Source organism: Cetorhinus maximus, chromosome 6, assembly GCF_964194155.1.
Source record: "Cetorhinus maximus chromosome 6, sCetMax3.hap1.1, whole genome shotgun sequence".
NCBI classification, from domain to species: domain Eukaryota; kingdom Metazoa; phylum Chordata; class Chondrichthyes; order Lamniformes; family Cetorhinidae; genus Cetorhinus; species Cetorhinus maximus.
This window is the reverse complement of record NC_135884.1, coordinates 26,745,438-26,769,550: the sequence shown is the minus strand read 5'-3', so window position 1 is coordinate 26,769,550 and position 24,113 is coordinate 26,745,438. Positions and strand designations below refer to the sequence as shown.

The window sequence follows — 24,113 nt, the reverse complement described above, 5'->3', positions numbered from 1 at the left end:
CTAAAGAGACAAGCAGTTTTGTTTTATCTTTTACAACCATGTACATTTCAATCAATTACAGAATAATAAATTTAATAAAACGTAACAATAGAAAATGGATATCAAGCCCAGTGGGGGTTATTTGTAAGCTGTTGTACTGTCTGATTTTTTTTTTTGGTTGCCATACAGGGCACAGCTGTTCCCTAGCTGAGAGGTTAATCCCACACCATTGTTTTAAATGTTTGAGCCAATATCGATGAGTGTCAGAGGAGTGCGAGTTTGCGTACCTACAATGTTCTTTTGCTTCTCTCCGCTCTGGCTCTCTACAGGGACAAGCCTGACCTTTTCTCATACTATTAAAAATACTGAACACTATGGCCTGAATTTTCAGCTCAGTGGGCGAGTGGGATTGGTGGGCCCGGGAGCAGTCGGAAACAGACCGCCCACCACAATCGGCCCCCGACCAATTAACGGCCAACCAGCACTGCCAGGGTGGGGGTGGGAGGAGGGCGGGCGATGAGGTCAACGCGGGCGCGGGCGCGGGCGAGCGCTGACAGAAAGCTCCCTGAAAGCAGAGAGCTGCCTCAGGGAGCTGAAGACCTGAAACCCAGGAAACAAAGTTTTTAAAATCAGGAGAAAAATGTCCGGGAATCACGATCAGGCACCTGAACATATAGGTTATAAAAATGCTGTCCACAGATTTCTATTTTAATTTTATTTAATAATGGGAACCTCTTCCCACCCTTGGATGAGGTTTGATGAAAAATGTAAAGGCCGCCTGGCCAATTTGCCTGTCCACCAACCGTAAGGTTGGACGGGCTACGTGAATGATAGGCAATTGCGCCGTTGATGGGCTTAATTGCCCTCTCAATTGTCGGAGGGTGTGCTTCCATCTTTTGCGCGCACTAACTGACTGAAATATCACGCCAGCATGGGATGATATCAGGACGCTCGTCAGACATCATCTCGCACGATTTCACGGCCGCCCAATCAGTGTAAAATTCAGCCCTATGTCCTCGATTGTTATGGGGGCGATTAGGGTTCATAGAGGTCATAGAAGGTTTAAGGCACAGAAAGAGGCCACTTGGCCCATCCTGTCTGTGCCAGGCAATAAAATAAGCCACCCAGCCTAATCCCACTTTCCAGCATTTGGTCCATAGCCCTGCAAGTTACGGCACTTGGGGTGGATATTCAGACACCTTATGGGGGGTGGGAGGTCTTGAGACGCAGTGGGTAGCTTCCCTACCTCTGTGCCAGAAGCTCTGAGCTCAAGTCCCGCCCCTGCACTTGATGTCCACAGAAGGTGCATGCGTGGTGTGGCCAAGCAGGTTGATTGTCAACCTGTAAATCCTTCCAATACACCAAAGGCAGGCGGTAAGAACGGCAGAGGTTCCTGGCCAACCGGAAGCATGCGGTAGCTTCAGCACACCCGCACCCTAAAAGATTCCACATGCAAGCTCTTGCCACAAGCTCCAGGCTAGCATCCTCCTGGCTTCAAGGGACTGTTAGAGGGGGAGAAGGGGAGGGCACAAAGGATGCATTTAGAGCCCAGCAGCAGGCAGCTCACCTGGGGAGTTCAGACAGAGTAGTGCTTCTGCCAATCTTAATGCCAGTGCCTCATTTGGCTAAAACTCCCTAGACTCCCAACCAACAGCCAGAAAGATTTAGCACCTGCCAGTCAGCAGGAGCAGGAACTTGTCCACAGGAGGCCACAGCTGGGGACCAGTTGGAGCTGACTCACCACTGTTAATATTACATCAGTCAGCAACACAGGATTCCAGCCCCCTCACCTAACCCTTTCTTGCCAGTCAAAAGTGAGGTTTAAAATTGAGGACTGGGTGTCTAAGAAGTCAATATTATCACATTTGTAGTTTTTAAATCCAGTTTCACTCTGGTGTTTCACCATTTGAATTTAATGAGCTTGGAATTCGCATTGGCACCAAACGTTATCACTGTGTACCTAACACTGCTTCACATTGATATAGAAGTGGCAATATAACTGCAATTTGGGTACAAATTAAATCTTCATACATATTTTACTAAATTTCATTTGCTTTCTAACATTACCACAGCCATTTCTGTTAGAGGCAATTTTATTGTAGCAGTGCATTAAATTTATTCAGACCTAATGCTGATCATTTTTTGTATAGTCTTAAATAAATTGTAAGTTTATGCAATTTTCACAATATATTTAAAAAATTGACCATTTAAGTACTTTAGGTGCTGTACAGAATCCAATAAAAACAGCATTAGAAGCCTGCTCTTGGGAGCAATAAGTTTGAACAAGAAAGAGATAGCATATGAAGACACCTTAGCGTGGTAAACCTCTATAACCCATCCTAAGCACTGCAATGTTCAAAAAAGGGAGATTAATTTTACTAAGTCCTCCTCTGTATTCACTTTAGTTCCCACTTTTCACTCTGTGACAGGTAGCCAAGAGATGTACTTTAAGGAGTGATGTGTCTCCCTTATACAGTTAAAGCAAGACAACAATGCTCCATCTACAAGTCAAGCCAACCGGTGAGTTGCCAAATGCAGCTAAGTCAAAGCTTTAAATCCACAATTCTGAATGGGAGCTTGCTGGTCTTGTTTCCAAGCGCACTTTAAACTGAAACAGGACAAGTTAGTCCATGCCTCTACTCCTGTCACAGCCATGCAGGCACAATGAGTTATTCAAAAACTATGCAAAAAATTCAACAGCAAAACTTTACAATTCACAGTACCTGAAAGGGAACAGAAAACCCAGGTAAATTTTATAGCATTGGAATAGTTCATGTCTCCTTTTAATTCGACACTTAAAATCCCAATAGCATGCAAAGGAAATAACGAGAGCTGCTTTTAAAGCCAATTGGAGCACCCTTGTCTCATGATATTTTCTTTGAAAATGCTGCAGCTTCTCTGTATATGCACCACATCCAACTACTCCACCTTAGTGCTTGTGTGGAAAATCACTATGCACTCGACGAATTTGAAAACAGCTTTTTACAGCTATGCCATTTGTGACTGCTAATTAGGGCCCACAAAAGGGGAAGGGGAGTCCAAAAGGATCTCACTGGTTGTGATCCACCCGCTCCTCATGCTGAATTGCTCTAAAATAAAAGTCACCTATTAACAGTATTCTAGTTCTGTTGAAGGGTCATGAGGACTCGAAACGTCAACCGTGCTCTTCTCCGCCGATGCTGCCAGACCTGCTGAGTTTTTCCAGGTATTTCTGTTCCTGTTTTTGTCACCTATTAACACTCGTGTATGCTGAAAGAACTGCATTTTTGGTGACTGGTGGGGAGCATTCTAACTTGCACCAGAGTATGATAAAATTCTCAGACTTTTACAAATTCCATCAGCATATTATTTACAGCAATGAGCTATGTTTTGCCAATTTTATTCCCAAGGCTGATGTTTAAAAAATTGTTGTTAACAGACAATTTAAAAGCTTGGTTCCCCAAAAGCAATCAATTGCAGATCGGTTTTGGCAAGTGAGTATAAAACACAATAAAATGTAACACCTGGGAACATCCTAGGACATAATGCAGGCCCCCACATACTGCAGCTGACCAATGCAACTTCTCCTCCCCACCTAAAGGTCGATACCCTATCAATGCTGTTGATGGTATGGGCAGCCACCAGGGCTATGAAAATACCCTTTAGGAATCAGCAGCACCATGTCATGCCCAGTAAAGGCATGTCATATTCATAACTTTACACATGGAATGAGCTCTAATGAAAACTTTTGGAACTCTTTTATTTCTTTAAAATGGACACTGATCAACTTTAAAGTGGCTACCAAGCAGGTCAGGTGACCTTTGCTTATTCAACCCAGACTATCAAGCTTCCGGAAAGTTCCGAATTGAATAACCATGGTAGCAGGTCTCCCCAGGAATGGACATATCAAGATGAATGTTATCTGTGGAATTCACACCTGCCATTGTTCGAAGCTTACTCAAAACACAGAGTCAACGGATTCCTAGACTCCATGTCTCCAGCTTTGCAGTTTAACAAAAGAAAGCTGACAAGACCAGTTATCTATCAGTTTATGTGTGAAAGTGAAGGCCAACATGCCTCATCTGTTCTTGGGCACCAGAATTACTACCAAATTGCATGGGAACAAAATTGCACAGGTTGAATTGGTTCAATCAATATCTAATGTATTGTTCTTTATAACACAGTCCAAGTTCTTCAATTACATCAAGTTCCCCAATATATATACAAATATATTTATGACCATCCATTCAGTCGGTCTTCCGACGATGGAGTAGGTCCCTGACAGTAGATGACCAGCCTGATGTCGCTTCCCGCTTGTCTGCAGACCCGTTGCCTTCTTCTATATGCACTACTACCCACTTGGTCAGTCTTCCAGTGATGTATTAGGCCCGTGGCAGTAGATGACCAGCCTGCTGTCAGTTCCTGGTGTCTTCTTGATGTCTTCATCTCATTGGTTTCTTCTTCAAGTGTTCTTCTTGTGGGGAGGCCAACTTATCGAGGGTTTTTGTTGCATTATCACATTAAGTTCTTCAATCTCGCCTTTTTTGCCATCTCAGCAGTTTCAACATGTGGGCAGGGACTTCTCAAGGCCATAGTTACAGGATCCATTATCACAGACCCAGTGACACAACCAATTGTCTCAGGACTCACTAATAGAATCAATTGTCTGCTATTGTTTGGCCAAGCCCAGAAATTTAGTAATGTCCATCTTTTTGTGTATCAGAGTTCCACCTACAGTCTGCTGAGACCAGTTGATTTATGATCAGTTTTGAATGATCCATAAGTTTTCTGCATTCAATGGCCTTCTACAAAAGACCACCATCCATCTCCTATTATCCATCAATAGCCTTTTAGCTTTAAGCCATTCTGGGTGGACAATGGCCATTGACCAGGTGACCAAAACTGGCTTCTAATACTGAGATCCATTATTACCCCAAGACTCAGAAGACACCTGGGCAGACCGCCAAGGAGAAAACAGCTGCAGAAAAAGGCTGTGCCATCTTTGCCTTTTAAGAACCACCAGTCTGACAACCAGTCTCTGAAACTAGCTCCAAGTCATCAAGCAGCCAAAGTACTTAACCTGCTCCAGTTTCAAAATTCACCTGAGAACCAACCTCCTAGATATTCAACTACAAGAAATCTTGCAACCTGCTGTGCACCCTTCACTTTACAAGACCCTCACTTCAAATTTAAATCACTGAATCCATTCAAGAAATCACAGGCCTGACACATGGGAGATCAGAAATTGTAAATCAGAGACTGAATTAACTGTAATCTGTAAAAGTGCACTATCTTTATCTGTATCTATTCTTTGTGTGTGTGTGTGTGTGCATGCCTGAGGCTGAGTGTGTGGCATGCTAATTAGGGGTATGTGAGAATAAATAACCTTTATTTTAAACTCACAAAAGCTTGTTGCTGAATTATGTAATTGGAATACAGACTCCAAGGGTAAGAAAAGACACAACTTTCCATACAAAACATGCTGATTAAAGGCAGTAAGAAAGCGAATACATTCTGTCTCTGACAACCCTCATGGGTTGAGCAGAAGTTCTGCCTTATTCTTGGTCTCACCCAAAACACCTTTTCATTTATGGAACATGGGCATCACTGGCTAGGCCAGCATTTATTGCCCATCCCTAGTTGCCCCTGAGAAAGTGGTGAGCTGCCTTCTTGAACCACTGCAGTCCACATGGTGTAGGTACACCCACAGTGCTGTTAGGGAGGGAGTTCCAGGATTATGACCCAGCGAAAGTGAAGGAACAGCAATATATTTCCAAGGATGATCGCGAGGGGAACTTCCAGATGGTGGTGTCCCCATGTGTCTGCTGCCCTTGTCCTTCTAGATGGTAATGGTCGCGGGTTTGTTAGGCACTTTCCAGCAAGAATCAGTAATTAGCAATCAATGGTGGGAACCTGTGCTGACTTAACAAGAACAGCTAAACAGGTTAGGCCTTTATTCATTAGAGTTTAGAGGAATGAGGGGTGATCTTACTGAAACGTACAAGATTCTGAGGGGGCTTGACAAGGTAGATGTTGAGAAGACATTTCCACTAGTGGGGGAATCTCGAACTAGGGGACATAGTTACAGAATAAGGGGACACTCATTTAAAACTGAGATATGAAGGAATTTCTCCTCTCAGAGGGTAGTGAATGTCTGGAATTCTCTACCCCAGAGAGTTGTGGAGGCTAGACCACTGTAAGTATTAAAGAGGAGGTGGATAGATTTTTGAAATATCAGGGAGTTGAGGGTTATGAGGAACTGGCACAAAAGGGAAGTTGAGTCCTGGGGCAGATTAGCCATGATCTTATTCAATGGTGGGGCAGGCTTGAGGGGCCAAATGGCCTACTCCTGCTTCTATTTCTTATGTTATTATTTTCTTGTCTCCAGTCTAGTGACACCAAGGCCCATTGCTACCTTGGTTGATGCAAGCTAATTCAGCAAAGAGATGAAACCAAGGAATTTCTGGACATCACTAAGTGCTTTCAATATTAATGAAGTAGCTATAAGCATCATTGGGGGTAAAAAAAACAGTCACAACCTGTCTGGTTTACTAAAGTCCTTTCAGGGATATACAGTGACATAATGATAATGTCACTGGACTAGTTATCCAGAGGTCTAGGCTAATGCTTTGGGGACATGGATTCAAATCTCACCACAGCAACTGGTGGAATTTGAAGTTCAATGAATTAATAAATTCAATTCATTAATAAATCTGGAATTTAAATTGAAAGCCTGTAATGGTGACCATGAAACTATCATCAATCGTTGTAAAAGTCCATCTGCTTGGCTAATGTTCTTTATGGAAGGAAATCTGCCATCCTTGCCTGGTCTGGCTACATGAGCCTCCAGAGCCACAGCAATGATGTTGACTCTTAGCTGTCCTCTGAAATGGCCTCGCAAGCTATTCAGTTATACCAAACTGCTCCAGAAACACCAGATGGACTACAGCAGTTCAAGAAAGCGGCTCACCAGCACTTTCTCAAGGGCAATTAGGGATAGGCAAATAATGCTGGCCTTGCCAGCAATGCCCACATTCCAGGAAAAAATAGAAAAAATCTGCTGCCCTATCCATTCTGGCCTATATGTGACACAAATCATAATTGACTCTTAATTGACCTCTGAAGTGTCCTAGCAAGTCAATCAGTTTTATCAAATCTCTACAAAGAATAAAACTGGATGGACCATTCATTTGGGGCCTAGAAATCAAATCAGAACTTGATGATGTTATTTTCAGTCCAGTCATCAACATTGAAAAGTCCTCTTCGCTCAGGTTTGGTAGCTGGTGCCAAAGTGGGAAGTGTCCCACAGACTAGTTCAAACTTACGATTTCCATTACCAAGAAGGACAAAGGCCTCGGATGCAAGGGAACATCATCACTTCCAAGGTTCCCTTTAAGTCATGACCCACCAACCTGCCTTTACTTCATCATCACATGGTTAAAATCATTAACTCCCTACCACATTGACTGACAAGCAGAAGGGCAACTAGGGGTGGCCTATAAATGCCAGCCTGGCCTTGGACATCACTACAGGAGCTCCTCAGTGTTGTGCCCTCAGCTCAACCATCTTCATCATTCATCAATGACCTTTCTTCCATCATATGGTCAGAAATGGGGATGTTTGCTGATGATTGCATAATTTTCAGCACTATTTGCAATTCCACAGATACTGAAGCAGTCCATGTCCATATGTAACAAGACCTGGACAGTTCTCAGGCTTGGCTGAAAAATGGCAAGTGACATTCGCACCACACAAGTGCCAGGCAATGACCATCTCCAACAAGAGAGAATCTAACTATCGCCCCTTGACATTCAATGGCATTACTCTTGCTGAATCCCCCACTATCAACATGCTGAGGGTTACGGTTAAGCAGAAAATGAGCTGAACCAGCCATGTAAATACTATGGCTACAAGAGCAGGTCAGAGACTGGGAATTCTGCGGCGAGTAACTCACCTCCTGACTCTTCAAAGCCTGTCCAACATCTACAAGGCGCAAGTCAGGAGTATCCACTTTCTTCAATGAGTGCAGCTCCAACAACAATTGAGAAGCTCAACACCATCAAGGACAAAGCAGCCAGTTTGATCAGTGCCAACCCACAACATTCGCTCCCTCTGCCAGTGATGTACAATGGCAGCAGTGTGTACCGCTTACACGCTGCACTGCAGCAACTCACCAAGGCTCTTCAACAGCACCTTCCAAACCCATGGCCTCTGCCACCTAAAAGGACAAGGACGGCCGATGAATAGGAACACCACTAGCTGCAAGGTCTTCACTGCCGATGGGTCAAAATCCTGGAACTCCCTTCCAACAGCACTGTGGGTGTACCTGCATTAGATTAACTGCAGAGGTTGAGGAAGGCAGCTCACCACCACCTTCTCAAGGGCAATTAGGAATGGGCAACAAAATGCTGGCCAAGTCAATGATGCTCACATCCCATGAAAAAAACATACATTCCCTCACAATTTCCTTTACATTTTGGGCTATTTCTTCTTTATTCGTTCACAGGATGTGAGTGTCACTGGCTAGAGCAGCATTTGTTGCCCATCCCTAATTGTCCTTGAAAAGGTGGTGGTGAGCCGCCTACTTAAACTGCTGCAGTTCATATTTTCTTTAATTTATTTGTAAGAACACATATAGTGTTGTTAGGAAGGGAGTTTGAGGGGTTTGGGAAGTCAGCAAGTGAGTTACTTGCTGAAAAATTCCCAGGCTCTGAACTGCTCTTGAAGTTTTCTCTCAGTATTTATGTGGCTGGTCCAGTTCAGTTTCTGGTCATAGATAAGCCCCAGGATGTTGATAGTGGGCGATTCAATGATGGTAATGCCTTTGAATGTCACAGGGGGGTTTAGATTCTCTCTTGTTGGAGCTGGTCACTGCCTGGTAATTGTGTAGCGTGAATATTAATTGCCATTTATGTGCTCAAGCCTGAGTATTGTCCAGGTCTTGCTGCATTTGGACTTGGACTGCTTCAGTATCTGAGGAGTCGCGAATGATGTAGAACATTGTGTAACATCCCCACTCCTGATCTTGTGATGGAGGGAAGGTAATTGATGAAATAGCTGAAATCTATCAGAAGTCTATTTTCCTCAACCATCTTCCAGGCCCAAAAAGCAAGCAATACCAGTACATCAATAAGCTCTACATGGTCAAACTTTGCATAGAAACATGCACTAAAATGTGGCAACAAAAACATTCACAGTTTATAACTGCCTCTGAATGTGGTATATTTTCTTTGTGTCAGCTAACTTACTTGCTCCTGCTCCTAAACAATTATCCCTACAAGTTGCTACCTGACTGAGATGAGGTTGAGTGGTATGTGGATCAGCAAGTTCCCCAGGAAATTTAAAGCACAAGTTGACTTGTGAAGCTGTGGTCACAGATGTATCACTAAACAGCAGCCTTGTCGTGGCAAAGGGTACTACTAGGTGGCTCCCATTCTGGAAACCATCATAGTTGTTATTAAGTCGTCCTGGCAACTTGCACTTGCACTTCCAGAAGCCATCACTGTCCTTCAAAGTTCTTCCCGAAATGTAGGCGACCACATAAATGTCTCAGGCTAGCACTCTCTCCAGCGTGCTGTGCAAGTCATGATTAACTTCCTGCAGTGTGTTACGTGTGGATAGTGGAGTGCTCCAACTTGTCCATTATCTCAATCACATCCATGTAAACCATCTCTTAGCCTGAGCATGGATTGATGGTCCTTAATCATAGCTGTTTTAAAGACTCTTCTCTGGTATCCAGGTGCCTCGGATTCACTGTTGAGGGTGATTGTATTTACACCCTACCTGGAAGACTGATATTCTTTCCCCCTGTTGCCCAGGGCCAGGACTTTACAGCCACTCCAGCATGGCGGGATATTAAGGTCCTGCCTCACTGAATGGTGATTTAAATGACTTGCCACATCTGCCGAGTGGAGACACACTGCGGTCGGGCTATAAAATCCTGGCCTAGGTCTCCATGCTCCACGAGTGTTCAGTGTCTCACCTGGTGAATAACTTTCCAACTTCCTATTCAATACCTGCGAAGAGAGGGACTCAGAGCTAGTGATGGAGTAGATGAAATCTGATGGCGGATGATATGTCAGGCTTGTACTTCTAGACCTGGCAATAGATTTGGATCAGGAGGTTCCTGGGTGGCAGGCTGAGCAGTCAGCCTCTTGCTGCTTCAGTAATGTGTTGTGGATGAGAATTCCACATTCTAAAGTCTCTACATAGAGACATATTTTCTAACCTCTTAAATTCCTTTTATGATTATCTTAAATCTCTGCCGTGCTTTACAATCTTACTAATCAATGGAAACTATCTAGCACCAATCACATTATCACAACCATCTTGGAGATGTCTAGCAGGTCATCCCTTAGGCTCCTTAGTTCTAGTGAAAAAAGCCTTCACCCCGAGAGCATCCCGAGGTAAGAGAACTTTTGTTATAATTTGCGCCTTTACATGATGTGAAGGATCAGTAGTAAGATGCTAACACCTTACCCCTGAACAAACTGGCATCTTAAACCTGAAAGACAATCCAGTCATGTTATCACAATTCTTCGCAGTGCTCTCAAAGTGAGGAGTATCACATTGGTGCATTGATATCTCCTGGCTTTGTTTTAACGTGATGTCAGCACCAATCCCTTTTAAGGTAAACGATATCACAGGTGAGATTCATGGTATTATTCACTTCATTCCTCCCCATCAAAAAAAAAGTCACATTGAACACATTTACTTTAAAGAAAAATGCTCCGTAGCGATATTTGGAAAAGGATGGATGCCAAACCAGAGATTCAGTGGGATAACCAACACCTTGGTCAGAGATGAATTTTTTGGGAATTCCTTTCTTTTTAGTTCATTCAGGGGATGTGGGCTTTGCTGGCTGGGCCAGCATTTATTGCCCATCCCAAATTGCTCTTGAGAAGGTAGGTGGTGTGAGCTGCCTTCCTGGACTGCTGCAATCCATGTGGTGTAGGTACCCACAGTACTGTTAGGAAGAGAGTTCCAGGATTTTGATCCAGCAACGGTGAAGGAACAGTGATATATTTCCAAGTCAGAATAGTGAGTTACTTGGAGGGGAACTTCCAGATGATGGTGTTCCCATGTATCTGCTGCCCTTGTCCTTCTACATGGTAATGGTCATGGGTTGGAAGATGCTGTCTAAGGAGCCTTGGTGAATTCTTGCATGGCATCTTGTAGATGGTACACACTGCTGCTACTGTACATCAGTGGTGGAAGAAGTGAATGATTGTGGATGGGGTGCCTAATAAGCAGGCTGTTTTGTCCTAGATGGTGTCAAGCTTCTTAAGTGTTGTTGGGGCTGCACTCATCCAGGCAAGTAGAGAGTATTCCATCACACTCCTGACTTGCGTCTTGCAGATGGTGGACAGGCTTTGGGGAGGCAGGAGGTGAGTTACTCACCGCAGGATTCCCAGTCTCTGACCTCCTCTTGTAGCCACTGTATTTATATGGCTAGTTCAGTTCAGTTTCTGGTCCATGGTAACCCCCAGGATGTTGATGGTGGGGGATTCAGCGATGGTAATACCATTGAATGTCAAGAGGCATTGGTTAGTTTCTCTCCTGTTGGAGATGGTCATTGCTTGGCATATGTGTGGTGTGAATGTTACTTGCCACTTGTTAGCCCAAGCCTGGATATTGTCCAGGCCTTGCTGCATTTGGACATGGACTTCTTCAGTATCTGAGGAGTTGCGAATTGTGCTGAACATTGGACAATCACCAGTGAACATCCCACTTCTGACTTTATGACGGAAGGAAGGTCATTGATGAAGTAGCAGAAGATGGTTGGGCCCAGGGCACTACCCTGAGGAACTCTTGCAGTGATGTTCTTGAACTGAGATGACCTTCAACAACCACAACCATCTTCCTTTGTACTGGGTATGACTCCAACCAGTGAACAGTATTCCTCCTAATTCCCATTGTCTCCAGTTTTTCTAAGGCTCCTTGAAGTCACACTCGGCCAAATACTGCCTTGATGTCAAGGGCAGTCACTGTCACCTCACCTCGGGAGTTCAGCTTTTTTATCCAAGTTTGAACCAAGGCTGTAATGAGGTCAGGAGTTGAGTGATCCTGGCAGAACCCAAGCTGAGTATCAATTGCTAAGTAAGTGCCACTTGATAGCACTGTTGATGGCCCCATCCATCACTTTACTGATGACTGAAGGTAAACTGATGGGGCGGCAATTGCCCAGGTTGGATTTGTCCTGCTTTTTGTGTACAGGACAGACCTGGGCAATTTTCCAAATTACCGAGTAGATGCCAGTGTCATAGATGTACTGGAACAGCTTGGCTAAGGGAACCGAAGTTCTGGAGCCCAAGTCTTCAGTACTATTGCCAGAATATTGTCCATAGACTTTGCAGTATCCAGTGCCTTCAGCTGTTGCTTGATATCACGTGGAGCGAATTGAATTGGCTGAAGACTGGCATCTGGGATGCTGGGGACCTCCGGAGGAGGCCGAGATGGAGCATCCACTCGGCACTTCTGGCTGAAGATTATTGCAAATGCTTCAGCCTTATCTTTTGCACTGATGTGCTAGGCTCCCCCATTATTGAGGATGGGGATATCTGTAGAGCCTCCATTGAGTTGTTTAATTATCCACCATCATAGGTCAATGCCGGTTGGTCCGTCCAATTTCATTCTTTTTAGACTTTGCAGCAGTTTGTTACAACTGAGTGGTTTGCTAGGCCATTTCAGAGGGTATTTAAGAATCAACCACATTGCTGTGGATCTGGAGTCACATGTAGGCCAGACCAGGTAAGGATGGCAGATTTCCTTCCCTAAAAGACATTAGTGAACCAGATGGGTTTTTACGACCATCGACAATGGTTTCATGGTCATCATTAGATTTGTAATTCCAAGATTTTACTCAATTCAAATTTCACCATCTGCCGTGGTGGGATTCAAAACCAGCTCCCCAGAACATTACCCTGGGTCTCTCTGGATTACTAGTCCAGTGACTATACCACTGCCTCTCCTCAAAAGAGGAGAAGGTATTAGAGAGAATGAAAAGTTTAGGAAAAGAATCCCAAGTGTCACAGACGGATTTTGTGGCTGGGATTTCCAGTCCCTCCTGTGGCGGGAAACGATACAGGCATGATGGAAAATCTGGAGTTGCAGCCAAAACTCTGTTGATTTCAGGCAGGAATTTCTGGTTCCGCCAATATGCTTTCTTTTTGTTCGCGATCAAAGCGTTTTTGTGTATGAAGTTAGTGTGTTTTCTTACCCTCAGAGCGGTTTGTCCCTATTTAAGTAATTTCCAGCAACAGGTTTTTGTGAATTTAAAAAAAGATTATTTTTCATCACACGCTTATCCTGGAGGTTTAAATGCAATGTTTCACACACACTACCATACGCACAAATATTAGATACAGATAAGAAAAAAAGCAATATAATGCACGTAGTTCAGTCTCTTTCATAGCAGGCCTATAGTTTCTCAGATGAACAGAGGTCTTGTAAAGCAGAGGATTCTCAATAAGCTGTGAGACTCCTGTTGAATTGCCAGGTGGTGGGCTCTCAGGTGAACTTGAAGATGGAACAGGTTGGAGAAGAATTCTTCTTCAGCTATAGATTTTTTTCTACCTTGGCTGCATGGTTGTCTTAGAGCTGGTTCCATGGCTTTTCATATGGTGTTTCAGATGCCATCTGTCATGGTGTTTCTGATCAAAATAGCTTCTGCTGTTATTTTTAAAAAGAACAGATATCAAACATGGCTGTCTTAATCATGTGACCTATGACCAGTCCAAAGTCCTCCTTCCAAAAACGGTAGTGGGTTGGACTGATACACATCCTGTATTGTAGCCTTTCACACTTGAGAGTTTTGAGACAGCCAGGATTTTGTAATTCAATGACCTATTCCATTCAAATTACCCTCTTGAATGTCTTTCAGGAAAAGACCTGAGGTTTCGATGTCTCTATGGCCCAGGGTGAAGCAGAAAGACAAGTCAGCTGATATGTTCTGTTCACAGTTCATCCTTAACAAAGGGACTTGTGAATTTCACAAGTAGCTGTGATTGTCCGTAATTTTATTAGATATTTGCTTGAGTTTCAGGTCTGCCTGGAGCCGATATTGCCAAAGTCACATGACATGCTGCCAGCCATCTTAAAAGTTTACACAATTTTAAAATTGTGATATCTTCATGCCTGCATTGGGTATGATATTAGTCATAGAGACTAGGTAGCTGAAGATATAACCAACAATGGAGTGATGAAGGGAAGGAAGTGCCCTAGTGTCAGAGCAACAGAGAGTTCAGGAAGAGGATGAGTTAGAGAAATAGGGATGGTGAGTCATGGAGAGATTTAAACACAAGGATGAGATTTCAATTTTTAAGGTACTAGGAGCCAAAGTAAGTCAATGAGGACATGGGTGAGGGGTAAGGGGTTAGGATATGGATAGAAAAATTGAGAATAAGTTGAAATTTTGGGAAAGTGGAGACTGGGAGGCCAGCCAGAACAGTAGTGGAGCAATTAAGTATGGAGGTGATAAAGGCATCTGGAGGTGAGACAAATGAGAGGTCCATAAGCAGATTGTCTGAAGCAGGGACAGAAGCGAGCGATGTTACTGAGTTAATAGGAGGAGGAGTTGATATGTTGGGAATTCTGCTTGGAGTGAAGAGGCTGCCAATGTTTCAAACAGTGTAGTTCAGCCAGAGACACTGGCCTGGGAGTGGAACGGAATTGATGGCAAGACTCTGGACTTTGTGGCGGGATAGACAAAGGGAATTACTTTGATGTTCTCAATGGCCTGGATTTTATGGCCTCTCCCGCCACCACGTGACTCCCCCCCCGGAGGATGCAGTGAACCACTTAAATCTCCATTCAGTTCGCCGAGACTGCAATATCCTGCCGGGCGGGAGGTGCTGTAATATCCTGTTTAGCAATAATGTCACCTGGGCCCAATTACAATATTAGCGCAAATATTAATTATATGGTTAGTTAGTTATGCAATGAATTAACAATATTAGAGTACAAACATATTACTGCAGATGCTGAAGAGCTAAAATAAAAGCAGTAGATATTGTAAATGCTCAGCAGGTCAGGCAGCATCTGTGGAGAGAGTGAATGTCTCGGGTCAATGACCTTTCATCAGAATTCTATGAAAAGTCATCAACTGGAGAGGTTAACTTTGTTTCTCTCTTTACGGATGCTGCCTGGCCTGCTGAATAATTAACAGTGTTTTCTGGGTTTAGGCCACAACAGTGAGTTGTTTTACATTTGTTTTAGGTTTCCTTGCTGATCGGGAGAAGAGTCAGTGAGCATTGAGCCTTTGTTTCCCAGGGTTCTTCTCTCCCCTCCCCCAACTTGGTGAGGTTTCATCTGCCCCAAATTTAACACCTTCCCAATCTACAAGACATTTGTGAGGTAATCCCTGAGGATTTAAGGGAATTGAGAAAAACTGGCGTGAAACTCAGACAGACACAGTGGGAATCAAAGTAAAAATAGCACCACTATTTTTCCTATGAATTGAGAGCCAAAACTTTTATCAGCCACAGATGTTAGCAGATGTTAATACATCAATCAAAGTTTTTGTACTGCTGGTGCCATCCAGAGGAAATAATACAAGATTTCTGCACTGTGTTGAATTTGTTCAAGGTGTAGTTAAGTGTGGAAGAAGTGCTTTCAATATTGAGTACTTCATCCAGCTAATGAGGCACCAGACACCACTCTAGAAGTTATGTATTTTGAAGGCAAAATTAGATCTCGAATATTTGTTTCCTGTGATAAACATCCAAGTTGGTGTGGTAATGTAATGGCTGCATTTATTTCAGGTTCTCTGGTAAATTCGCGCTGGATACAATGGAGTCGTCCCAGACTTGTACAAAGTGCAGCGGCAGGCAGGAAAGTGGATGTTTTACCCGCCAGCCACAAAAGTGGGTTTCTGCACCACATTGTCCCATTCCTGGAGCACCCCGCCTCGTTAATAATGCACACCCAGGAAAAACTCCAGATCGCTGGTGGGGCGATCACTGATTCTCCCACCCCGCCGTCACCTCAGGCCTTCAGTAATCCGGGCGCCATATTTAAAGGGCGCCCCTGCACTCTCTAAGGGATCGGAAGCAGCTGCAAAGTCACGACTGCCGAAAGGGAGGAAACATGCTTCCCCCAAATTTAGCGACACCTCGCCCGAGTGCCTACTGGACACAGTGGAGGCCCGCTGTGAAGTCCTCTAACCCTGCTCTGGGTAAAGGCCAACGAGCAAGGTGACAAATCCAGCGTGGGAGGCAGTGGCAGTGGTGGTCAGCATCAACTCCCTGCAAAAGAGGACAGCCATCCAGTGCCTAAAGAGGATGAATGATCTCCTCCGTTCCGCCAGGGTTATTCACTCTTCTCATCACTCTCAACTCACACACTCACAAACCCATCACACATCCACAGCGCCCTCACTCACTGCCAGTTCAAGGGACATTACTATTCGCTCTCTCACATACAACTTCATCTGCCCTGCGCATCATGTCCTCCTCCCCTCCATGGCACCACTCACCACCCACACATCAGGCATCCTTCTCATCTGGCCTGGCAGGTGTTCTGTTTACACTCTCACCATCTGTCTTCATGCAGGACAAGCTGGCACAGAACAAAAGGGAGAGGTTGCAGACTGGTGGAGGAATGCCTGATATCAAGGCCCTCACAGACTTTGAAAAGAGAATCATCCAGCTGGCCGGCGATGATCTGGACTGGTCCTGTGCTGACGATTAGGTCGGTGGCGCCCAACCAAGTGGGGATCCAGCAGTGCAACATCCATCAGATAACCATGCTGTGAGTCAGCACCCCTGTTCCACAGTCCCCTGCCACGCACTAATTATCTCTCCTTGCTTTCGCAGGCACATCTGGGAAGAAGCTGAGGGGGTCCACGACCCAGGTCCTCGATTCAAGGCTCCGTTAAACCTCAGAAGAAGAATCTGATGACACCCTCATTGAAGATTCATCACAGCTCTCACCCACACCCTCCACTAGCACACAGACCTAGTTCTAGAGTAGCCTCAGGGTCACAATCTGGTGAGCCACTGCACTGTCTGATCCACAACAGGAACTGCCTAGCTTTCTGGCACTCGGAGGGCTGCTGGAGGCCAGAAATCTGTTGTGTCCAAGTCAAATGAGGAGCTTCTGGAGTTGCAAAGGCAAGCTCGGGAACATCAGGAGGGGTGCCCACTGCACTCCTCAGATAGCAAGGCATGATGGAGGAGTCCATCCGCCTTCAGTCTGAAGTGATAGCGCTGGCATGTCAACGCACCGAGGTCAACACTGGCAGGATGGCATGAAGACCTTGGTCCAGGGCATCAGTCCTGCACTGCAGCAAGGGCTGAACTCCATCGCTGATGCCATTGTTGGCCTCCAACAGTGTCAACATGGGAGGGGCGCGGGGCTGCTCGATCTCAGTTTAGCTTTCCCTTCTCCTCATGGAGTCAGCCAGGGCGCTTCGGTCACCCATAGGGTGGAGGATCAACAGGTGCACACCCCAGGGCCAACCACACAGGCGTCTTCGGGAGTGTCTATCTGAATCCCTTCCTCCTATGACCCCAGCATCTCCAAATTCACAGGCCGAGGATGGTGCCACTGCCACACAGCAGGACCCAAAAGCAAGCCGGGGCCCACCAAGTCTCCAGAGGATGCCCGCCAAGGTCATCACAGACAGGGCATCGCAGTCAGCAGGCTGCCTTCATCTCCACTGTGGATGTCCGGGGAGCACCAAGATGTAGCGGCAGTGATAGGAAGGTTAAGAAGATACAGTTTCACAGCCTAGGCACTTGTACATAATGTTCGCTATTGTAAATAAACTCCCAAGAATGTCTCCCTGCTTATGGCTCCTTGTTCTGATGAGCAGTGTTCTTGTCACTCAGACGTGAAACCGTTCTGCACAAGATATAGGCAGGTGTCTCAGTCCAGGGCTTCTTCCCTGTGCAGTGTGTAACCTTCAGACCAAAGTGATGGTCCAGCTTCACACTCACTGGCCACATTACTGCTGCCTGCACCTCGACGGTGCTTGTCATTGCTGCCAGAATGTCGTGGGCAGGCGTCACCGAGTTTCAACATTCACTATGTGCTCTCAGCACCTTTAAGGTGGGGCTGGCCCCCATCTCTTCAGCATCTGTGACCAGTGACACTGTGCTCCTGAAGCGGATGGGTGCTGAGGGCTGACAAAGGATCAGGTACATTTAAAGTTTCACAACTGCGTCTCCCTGATATGACCCTGATCATAGAGCGCAAGTGAGCTGCCCTCAGCCAGACAGGAGTCAGACATTCTCAGAGGCTACATGAAGATCCATGGAGTGTCCTCACTGCACATCATCATCATCCTCCTGGAATCTAGTGACTATTAGGGCATCCTCTGACATGAGCCTGAACACTGAGGGTATGTACGCAGCCATGAGCCACACAGGAATCAAATGTTCACAGATGCAAGGTGGGGAAGTTAGGACACTCCTCACTGAACCTCATCATCATCCTCCATGAATCTTGCAGCTATGAGGGCCTCCCGAGTGTGCTGCCTCGTCTGGCCAGTGCGATGGCCTCATTGCCGGCATCCTCGCCTTCAAGGACTTCATCATCATCCCCTTTGACGTCCTCCTCATTGGAGGATCCATGCAACTCCTCCATCTCCTCCTTAGCCAGGTCCTCCCCACTTTGCAGTGCCAGGTTATCGAGTGCACAGCAAGCAACAATGATGTGCGACACCCTCTGGGGACTGTATTGCAGTGCTTCACCGGGTCAAGATACCAGAACCTCATTCTCAAAATGCCTATTGTTTGCTCCACGAAAGTCCTGGTCGTGGAATGAGCTTCATTATACCGTCACCCTGCTGCAGTCTGAGGCCACCGCACATAGTCTGTGGATAGCCTTTGTCCCCGAGGAACCAACCCTACAGCCTCTCTGGACCCTGGAAGATATCAGGGATCTGAGACCTGCTAAGGCTGTAGGAGTAGTGGACACTCCCTGGGATCATGCGCAGGACTTTGGAATGTGTTTGTGGTGGTAGCACAATAGCTGAACATTCAGCAAGTGGAAGCCCTTGTGGTTGGCGTGTTTGTTGCCATGGAGATCTGTGCACCACGTGAGCGCAGTCAATGGCATCCTGTACCTATGGAAAACCTGAGATTTACGCAAATCCCAGCATTCTTGCTTCCTGGCTTTCCTGATCCCGGATGAAATGCACAAAGTTGTGTGCCTTTGCAAAGATGGCATCTGTGACCTCCTGGATACACTTGTGGGTGGAAGCTTGCGAGATCCCGCACAGGTCACCTGTGGATCCCTGGAAGGAGCCACTGGCATGAAAATTGAGTACCATGGTCACTTTCACAGCCACTGGCAGTGGATGCTCTCCATGACCCCGTGGCACCAAATCCTGCAGCTGGTGGCATATGTGACTGCCCAGTTCCCTAGACATGTACAGTCTCCAGCGACACTGGTTCTCAGTCATCTGCAGGAATGGCAAGCGCCGTCTATAAACACTGGGTCTAGAAGGTGGCTATGAGCAATGGCTCTCTGTGGATCTTCAGCTGCGTGCATAGCAGGCCCTGCCGCCCCTTCATCTTGAGGGAGGTGCTCCTCTCTTTGCTGAGCCAGCCGCCTCCATCACTTCCTTCTTCATCTTCTCTGGCCTCTGTAAGCCATGAGGCATACCGCTAAATTGCCTGGCTCCATGATCCTGATGTTTTCCTCCTGCAGGATCAAAGAGGGAGACGTGTGGATGAGCATGGGTGTACCAAGAACCTCTCTTGGTTAAGTCTGAAGGTTCCTTTATGCATGCAGGAGAGTGCTGGCCACCACTTGGATGGCCAGTGTGTGGTATGCTCACTGGCTGTCCAAAACCCCACCCACCCAAACCCCACTAATTTGGCCAATTGGCGGCAGCTTCGGCCATTGGCTTGCATTCTGTGCTCTCAGCTCAGGTATTCTCCTAACCCGCATTGCAAGGCTGCACTGTTAGCTTGAACCATAATGGATACTGGTCCACACCTTAATAAAGACATTTCGAGGGATTATGAGCACCTCCACCAGTGACTGAGCCATGGCCACCTTTCTCAAGGCGGCTGTACAATTTGCCCAGTTGGCCAATTGCTCTGCTGCTTCTTAAAGCGCACATTAATTTGCAGTCTGCGCGCAAGAGGTAAAAAGCTCTGGAGCATTTGGTGGCACTTTCATGCTTTTGCGTTGCTGGAGTGGGCAGAAAAGCTTCAGGGGCCCGACTCCAAGAATGTCAATGGAGCTGCAGCTGAACGGTCTCAGCTGCGGAAACATGCTCACTTTTGACCAGCTTTTCCAAGTGTGTGGCCGCTTCCCCCCGACACCCTGGCATGTGCTTGAGCCTTTCCTTCAATCTGTGCTACCTTGCTCCCACCCCCAACCCCACCCCCTGCGCCTGACCCACACTGGAGCTCTTGCCCCGTCACCGCACTGAAAGCTAGCCGGGAAAATGCAACTTGCCTTTGCCCCCTGCAAGTGCGTGGCACCTCTCCCTTGATATCCTAGGGGCGATGCCCGTGAACGCTGCACAAGTTTGTGTGCACTCACCTCCGAGTTCCCCTCGAAGTCCAGGTTGACCTTTTAAAGGCAGTCATGAATCACGCCATTATGAAGTCACGCCGAAGTGGACGGTAAATTTGACGTATGGGGGGACTTATAATTAGATGCAAATGTGTTAAAATTAAGTCCCAGTGTGCAGCGGCGGGAAATGCAGCCCGCCATTGACGGGTGGAGCAAACAATGGCAAACTGGTTTCACAGTGTCGTGAAAGCAATTTTTGGCCTTCTCGCCGTATTGTGCCGCCCACCATGAAGCCTGACACTAAGAGGGCCAGAAAATTCTAGCCAACATAAAAGAGGAGACCTGGAGGGCAATTGCTACTCTCTGTTTACTCCCATCACATGGGCATGTAATGTTCAATTATCAAAATGCAAGTATATTACATATCAATATTATTCACACTATACATAACACACATAAATTATCATAATTTATTTTAGCTTACTCTAAGCGCTGCCCTGAATTTCCCTATGTATGCCATTAACAGAAACTTTTGGCAGTGAAATACAAACATGAGCTACCTTCCACCAGAATACAAAAATGTTCACTTTTAAATGGTTTTGTCCTTTAAGCATCTTGCGATCGGACCATAAATAGTAGAATGCGGGTTTAATCTTATGATTGTTCTCACACAAGTTCCTAATCTCAATCACATCATCTGTATTTTGCTGTCAAATGATGTCATTGCCCAGAGGAAGAAAGGAAGTATGAGGGAAAAATAGTAAGATGTTTTATTTTGGCCAAGGCAATATAAATGGTGCATAAAAGCCAAAAGAGGCTGGAGTTTCACCCCTATGTGCTAATGTCCAAAAACAAGGACGGGGGAGGTTTTCAGGCCTCCCGTTTGGGTAAAACAGACGGTAATGCCACAAAAATGCTGAGGTCTGACTTGCCTCTCCAATCCTGCTGATGATAAGGCCATATGCCATATTCCTAAAAGCTTCCCACAGAGTAGCTGCAGTGTCAGGCGTCAGATCCTTTCACATGTAAATCATGTTCCTATGATGTACACAGGATTCCCTACAGTCATTTTAGGACTTAACTGGGTGGAGCTCTGTACAGCTTCAGCTGTTAGTCAAAGAGGAGCATAGAAGTTCAATGTTAAATTTATTTGCCTGGCTGGGAGGAGCAGAATGCACAGGAGACTGACTAGTGGCATATTACTAAAACATGTTTCCACATAGACAAGTGGAGGAGATAATCCATTGTGAGTTAATCACTCCAGGATAGATGGGGCAAAAAACACAGGTGAAGTTCAAGAGGAGAACATAAAGCATCGGATTTTGGTCATTTCCTTGAATTTTCTGGACACAAAATATTAAGAGATATTTGTGTACAGTGACCAATCATATTACAAAGTTTCACATAGCTTTGATCATAATCCAATCACTTAATAAGTACCCTGCAACTGTTTTATCCTTTATGACACCATTTCTCCCACTGAGACAATAAAAAAACTTTCTCACAGTATCTCGTTGTTAGATTTCTTGCAGATGTTTCCTAATTCCACTTACTATGTTGCAGTCCTTGCAACATACACACTACTTTGATCTTTAATTAATGCCCATGTAAAACCAATACCATTAAATTCTGAAGTGAAATCTTAGATAATATTTATCCATGTTATGGATGTTAACATGTTTCCTACATAACAATGAATTTTGATTAATTGTTTCGGTGATTGCCACACTCTGACTTGTTCTCTCCATAGAGCAGCTGAACTTTTCTTTTATGTTCTTGTGCTTGAGTTACAAGCTGTGGTAAGTAGAAATTCAGCACTTCATTGCAGTTCACAGAAAACAATCTTTGTGTGGGCCACATCTTTCATTAATGACTTTTATCCTTTGCAGTGACTTTTAAACTTTTCATTGATACTCTGTGTGATGTATTTTCAGGACAAAAACAGCGTGTGCAGCACGGAATCTACTATCCAAGTGAAACCTGGCTTGCTTTATATACATACATACACAAATGGTCACAAGAGGATACTATTACATTCCTCCTTCCTTAATGAAGCAGTTACACAATGTTCGAGTTCCATGCAATTTATATACATTTCTTGTTTTTAATTTATTTACAAATCAAACCTAACCATTGGTTTCCTATCCCTAAGAGGATATGTCCTTTCTGGGGACAAATTTTCAGAACTTGGGGCAGGATCTTGACCCAGCTTGGCCTGATTCTGAGGGCAAGTTTTCACCAATAAAGACTGCTTTTGACTTTGATCTTCAATTGAATTTTCCACTTCATCAGACATGTCTGTCTGACTCGGACCTAACTGGTTTCAGGCACAACTTTTTTTACTCTACTTGTTTCCCACTATCTGATTCTTCCCAACTCTCTGCTTCTTCGTGAACCTCTGAAGGCAAAACATGATCTATATATACAAGCCTAACCTCTCCACTACCAAACATTTTGACCAAATATTTGCATGGGCCACTTATTTGCATGACTCTTCCTGGTAGTCACTCCAACCACTTATGATGATGACCTTTCACCTTAACTTGCTGGTTCAACGTCAGACTGCTTTCACTCACTCTAACCCTGTCAGGGCTCTCTTTCTGCCTAAACTGTTTCTCTCTTACTGACTGTACTTAATGTGGCGTCAGCAATGAAAACCTCATTCTAGGCTGTCTTCTAAGAAACAATTCACTTTGCGTTCTGCCGGTAGTAGGGTGAGGTGTGTTGCAATAAATTAACAAAAAATTTGCCAGTTTGTGATTCAATGAAAACTGTTGCTTCGTCCAATTTGTATCTAGCATTTTCTTAACAAGAGCACGCTTAACAATTTGCACTGAGCTCTGCTGCTTCATTTGAAGCAGGATGATAAGGTGGAACTCTGGTACATGTTACCCTGTTCATTCTCGTGAACTGTGCAAACTCTTCCAAACAAAATGGAGGACAGGTTGACAGACAAAATTTCCTCTAGCAAATAAACTACACAAAAAATCGAGTTTTTCTAATTGTTCGATTCATCGGAAACCCCTCAACCCACTTTGAATGGTTATCTAGCACAATGAATAACTCTTGCCCTTCAAGTCCTCTAAAAATCTATGTGCAGCCTCTGCCACATAGTAGCTAGCTGTATCCATGGTTGCAAAGGTACTGATGGCAGTTTCTTTTCTGGATCTTGACATGTGCTACACTGTTTCACTGTATCTTCTGTGTCCTTATCTAACACTGGTCATCAAGATAGCTTCTCGCTAGACTCTTTGTCAAGTTCATCCCGAAGTGTTGATCATGTAAATCACATAGCAACTGCAATCTGTACCTTTCAGAAATTACAAATCTACTCTCCACATAACACAACCTTCAACAACTGAGCATTCATTTTTATACATTTAAAAAATCACCTAAATTCTAAATCCAGTATTTGTGTTGGCCATCCATTTGCGATATAGTCATAAATCCTTGCCAATGCAGAGTCGCTACCAATGTCATTTGTTGTGACTGGCAACTCACATGTGATAAAAAATACATTTTCCCTGTTTGTCTCTATATCTGATGGGGATGATGATCTAGACGTCGCATTGACATTCTATTTTCAAGATAATGTTCTCAGACCGCAGTCTTTTCAGTTCTTGCTCTACTTTCTCTCTTAGAGTATAGGATACTGGACGAGGCCTGCAATGAACTGCCAT

General features: G+C 45.0%; 1 protein-coding gene across 1 annotated transcript in view; it reads right to left on the bottom strand.

The window, feature by feature from the left end:
* The window catches only part of fbln2 (fibulin 2), a 197,464-nt gene that overhangs the window by 94,055 nt on the left and 79,296 nt on the right, over nt 1–24,113 (bottom strand). The window lies entirely within an intron of this gene.